Source organism: Schistocerca nitens, chromosome 1 (assembly GCF_023898315.1).
Source record: "Schistocerca nitens isolate TAMUIC-IGC-003100 chromosome 1, iqSchNite1.1, whole genome shotgun sequence".
In the NCBI taxonomy this organism is placed as follows: Eukaryota; Metazoa; Arthropoda; class Insecta; order Orthoptera; family Acrididae; genus Schistocerca; species Schistocerca nitens.
The window spans coordinates 154,599,020-154,604,392 of record NC_064614.1 but is presented as its reverse complement, the minus strand read 5'-3'; the positions used below and the strand labels follow the sequence as shown (position 1 = coordinate 154,604,392).

The 5,373-nt window shown below is 41.2% G+C and overlaps 1 pseudogene; it reads left to right on the top strand.

Annotated features, from left to right (window-relative positions):
* Window positions 1–2,468: 2,468 nt before the first annotated feature.
* LOC126210139 (5S ribosomal RNA) lies at window positions 2,469–2,586 on the top strand (annotated as a pseudogene).
* Window positions 2,587–5,373: the final 2,787 nt, after the last annotated feature.

Genomic DNA, 5,373 nt, shown 5'->3' with positions numbered 1-5,373 from the left:
GAAAAATAAGGTTGGAAGACGAAGGGAGAAGTTTTGAGATTAAAAACGGTCCGAAGGGGAGCGGCAGTCTTTCTTGTCTACTTTTCAGCATGTACCTCGAAGAAGCGATAAACAAAATAAAAGAAATATTCGGAAATGAGAGGAAAATGCAACGTGAAATCAATGGTGAGACTCGCTGATGATATCGCTGATGTTGTGGCCTCCAAGCCGAAAACTAGACTGATGCAGCTGTATACGCTAATGTGTCCTGTGCAGAAATTCTTTCCCATGACAATTCCTTGACGTCTCTTGCTCAGGTCTTTTAGTTAAGTTGTTCCACACATTACCTTTCTCCACTGTTCAAAAAATGTGTTCAAATGTGTGTGAAATCTTATGGGACTTAACTGCTAAGGTTATCAGTCCCTAAGCTTACACACTACTTAACCTAAATTATCCTAAGGACAAACACACACACCCACGCCCGAGGGAGGACTCGAACCTCCGCCGGGACTAGCCGCACAGTCCATGACTGCAGTGCCTAGACCGCTCGGGTAATCCCGTGCGGCTCTCCACTATTCGTCTTTGATCATTATTTATCCAGTCTATCGGTGTAATCAGCATTCTTCTATGCTTCAGATGCTTATCTTCGCTCCTTATTTTTGCTGTTCGTCTTCCGTGTTTTCCTTTCGTACAAGGCTACACTCCAGACAAATAGTATCAGAAAAAGACGCACTATATGATCAAAGGTTTTCGGACACCTCCAAAAACATACGTTTTTCATATTAGGTGCATTGTGCTGTCACGTTCTGTCAGGTACTCCGTATCAGCGACCTCAGTAGTCATTAGACATCGTAAGAGAGCAGAATGGGCGCTCCGCGGAACTAACTGACTTCGAACGTGGTCAGGTGATTGGGAGTCACTTATGTCATACGTCTGTACGCGAGATTTCCACACTCCTAAACATTACGAGGTCAACTGTTTCCGATGTGATAGTGAAGTGGAAACGTGAAGGGACACGTGCAGCACAAAAGCGTACAGACCGATTCGTCTGTTGACTGACAAGAGATTGCCGACTGTTGAAGAGGGTGTGTAATAGGCAGACATCTGTCCAGACCATCACACAGGAATTCCAAACGGCATCAGGATCCACTGCAAGTACTATGACAGATAGGTGGGAGCTGAGAAAACTTGGATTTCATGGTCGAGCGGCCGCTCATAAGGCACACATCACACAGGTAAATGCCAAACGACGCCTCGCTTGGTGTAAGGAGCGTAAACATCGGACGATTGAACAGTGGTTCAAATGGTTCAAATGGCTCTGAGCACTATGCGATTTAACTTCTGAGGTCATCAGTCGCCTAGAACTTAGAACTAATTAAACCTAACTAACCTAAGGACATCACACACATCCATGCCCGAGGCAGGATTCGAACCTGTGACCGTAGCGGTCGCTCGGTTCCAGACTGTAGCGCCCAGAACCGCACGGCCACTCCGGCCGATTGAACAGTGGAAAAACGTTGTGTGACGTGACGAATCACGGTACACAATGTGGCGATCCGATGGCAGGGTGTGGGTATGGTGAATGCCCAGTGAACGTCATCTGCCAGCGTGTGTAGTGCCAACAGTAATATTCGGAGGCGGTGGTGTTATGGTGTGGTCGTGTTTTTCATAGAGGGTTTGCACCCATTGTTGTTTTGCGTGGCACTTTCACAGCACAGGCCTACATTGATGTTTTAAGCATCTTCTTACTTTATACTGTTAAAGAACAATCCTGGTATGGCGATTGCATCTTTCAACACTATCGAGCACCTGTTCATAATGCACGGTCTGTGACGGAGTGGTTACACGACAATAACATCTCTGTAATCGACTGGCATTCACAGAGCCCTGACTTGAACCCTATAGAATGCCTTTGGGATGTTTTGGAACGCCGACTTCGTGTCAGACTTCACCGATCGACATCGATACCTCTCCTCGGTGCAACACATCGTGACGAATGGGCTGCGATTCCCCAAGAAACCTCCCAGCACCTGACTGAACGTCTGCCTGCGAGAGTAGAAACTGTCGTCAAGGCTAAGACTGGACCAACGCAATATTGAATTCCAGCATTACCGATGGAGGACGCCACTAACTTGTAAGTCATTTTCAGCCAGGTGTCCGGATAATTCTGATCACATAGTGTAAGTTTATACCCGATGCTTAGAAATTGGTACTCTTCAGAAACGCTTCACTTTCTGTTGCTAGTTTTAATTATACATCCTCTCTACTTTGCTCAAAGTTATTTTGGTGCCAGTAGCAAAACTCGTCTGCTACTTTTAGTGTCTCATTTTCTAATTCAGTTTCCTCTCCATCGCCGAATCTCATTCGACTACGTTCCCTTACTCCTCGATAATCATCTTATAACGTGGTTTCATGACTATTTTCCCTTACCGACCTTGTAAGTGTCTTCCATCTCTCAAAGAATTTCATAGTCACTAGACAGCCCTAAAGGCAACGGCCTTACCGCAGTGGATACAACGGTTCCCGTCAGATCACCGAAGTTAAGCGCTGTCGGGCGTGGCCGGCACTTGAATGGGTGACCATCCGGGCCGCCATGCGCTGTTGCCATTTTTCGGGGTGCACTCAGCCTCCTGATGCCAACTGAGGAGCTCCTCGACCGAATTGTAGCGGCTCCGGTCAGAGAAAACCGTCGTAACGACCGGGAGAGCGGTGTGCTGACCACACGCCCCTCCTATCCGCATCCTCAGCTGAGGATGACACGGCGGTCGGATGGTCCCGATGGGCCACTTGTGGCCTGATGACGGAGTGCAGAGAGCCCTAAAAACTACATTTCTTCTGCATGAACTTCCCAATGTTCTCCTTGGTTTCTGTTACTGCATGCTTAGTGTCACATAAGCGATAATCTACAACTCTGTCTCACTCCCTTGTCAGTTAATTCCTCTCTTTCACGATCTTCAGTTCTTACAACAGTAGCTTTGGTTTCTGTTGTTGATAACCCTTCGGTCCTTGTATTTTATATCTGCTACACTCAGAGTTGCAACGAATGCATTCCAGCCAACAGTGCCAAAAACTTTCTCTAAACCTACAAAAACTTTAAACGTAGAACTGTCTTTCTTCTAAGACAATCATAGCGGGAGTATTGAATCTTGTGTCCCTCCATTTCTCCGGAATCAAAACTGATTTTTCCCGAAGTCGATTTCTGCCAATATTTCTATTCTTTCAGTCCGCACTAGTATTTTGAAACCATCACTTACTAACCCTATGCTTTAATGAAAATCACGCCTGTCACTACCTACCTTCTTTGAAACAGAAGTTATTACGTTCAAGTTCGTATTTCGCCGGTCGAACAATATGGGGTGGAATTTAAAAAATTGTATTTCAAAATTATAAATGAAGGTGTCAGATCGAAATCGAGTAAGGCAGTTGTTAAAGCTGACCAATGAAACTGAAGTAGTTGTATTTTAGAATGATTCTCAAAAACATCTTATAAATTATTTAGTTTCATTTGCATTCTTGTACTTAATCAAATTGCCTTCAGTAATAAGGATCGTTTCGTCTATAGGAATTTGTAATAAGAAAAGATACGAGTATATGGCCAGGAGGAAAAGTAACATTTTCAGGGAGTTAATGATGTCTTTTCTAAAGAATCCTAAAATTAAATTTACATATGAAATACAAAATTAACATAATGAACTGAGTTTTCTAGACTTGAAACAATGTTTAGTAAAATTAACTTTGATATTTACAGGAAACACATCACAACAGAGAACATCATTCATCCTCTTCTTGTCACCCCTTTAAGCACAAATTGGCGTTCTTTCAGTGTGTGATAGACCGTATTGGTGAGTTGCCCCTAACTCCTTCTGTTATTGCTACAGAACTTAATAACGTAAAGTATACAGCGGTCAAAAACGGATATCAAGAAAAATCCTGTACAAAAGTTTATAATAATAAAACCAACAACAATATAAATTTATCTACATCGGATAAAAATTGCCTTACTGTTAAATACACTACAATCTTACATCTAGTGGACATTTTATATCGTACAGCTAATTTATTTTAAAAAATGAGACATAATTGTATCCGTTACCACCAAAAATGCCACCAACTTGCTCTTTACTCGTAATGAGAAACCTCCAGTTGATAATACAATGAAATGTATTTCCGAGTTTTTATATAGAACAGACAGGGGGCGCATTTAAGACCCGTTTTCGTGAGCACTTTCTCAACAAAGACGGCGAGAATTCATGTAAGTTACCTTTTGCAGAACATCTCAAACTAAAGAAACACACAATTCCTCCTCCTTTCTTTCTTGGCATGGAAACTTTGCTGTTAGTTGACAAGGTCTGCAAAATGAACCTTTTAGAAAAAATTTAAATCTATAAACACTCGCACCTAAAGTCAAAAGATTTGTTGAATGATCAACAGACACTGTTTTGATTATCTATCATCTCTTATAAAACGTAAAAATTAGCCCATTCCTTTTATATATTAGAACTATGTGCCATGTCTCTATAAATGAATTATGTATAACTTCTATATATACTTTTGTTACAGTTTTTATATATGCTTTTATGTATGTTTCTTGATGGTAGCACAACAGATGCGTAGATGTGATTCAATTACCGTAAACTGCCTATCTGTGTTTACAATAATCACATGCAATATGTACATTTCTGGACGTATCTTGGCATTATGCATCTATGAAGAAGATATTCTTATCTGCTAATCCAATACTAAGTAAGTTTCTGTAATATACGTCTTATACTTCACATAAATATATAGACACGTTCTAAAAATTTCTAATATCCCTGATTTTGTAGGCTTCTGAAAATGAATGACTAACTTGTCGAAACCAGTAAAGCGTAACAAAAATATATTTGCAATTGACGACTGAACTTTACAGCAAAAGAAATTCATAGTATTGCCTTTGTATAGCTCTTCCGTGTATTCCTCCCACCTTTCGACCTCCTCTCCTTTACTTAGTACTGGTTTTGATATTCATACATGTAATTCCCTTTTCCTGTAAGTTTTATTTATATTTACTATCGGCGGCCTCTATCTTTCCCACATTCTGAGTGCTTCTCCAGACTTGCGTTTCTGCTCTAACAATTCCTGCTTTGTCATTTTGCATTTTCTGTCAGTTTCATTTGTAGACGTCCTTGTTCCCTTTCGTCAGCTTTTCTGTATTTTTTCCTATTGCCAAATAAATTAAATATCTCTTGCCTAAGGATTTCTACTGTGACTTGTTTTTTGCCTAGTTCTTCCATTTATGCCTTCACAAAGGTACCATTTCCGTTGTATTCCTCCGACCTGTTGGAATCATTTGTTGCCTAAGGCTACTCTTGAAACTCTTAACAACCTGTAGTTCAAATTACCACGTTTTATCTC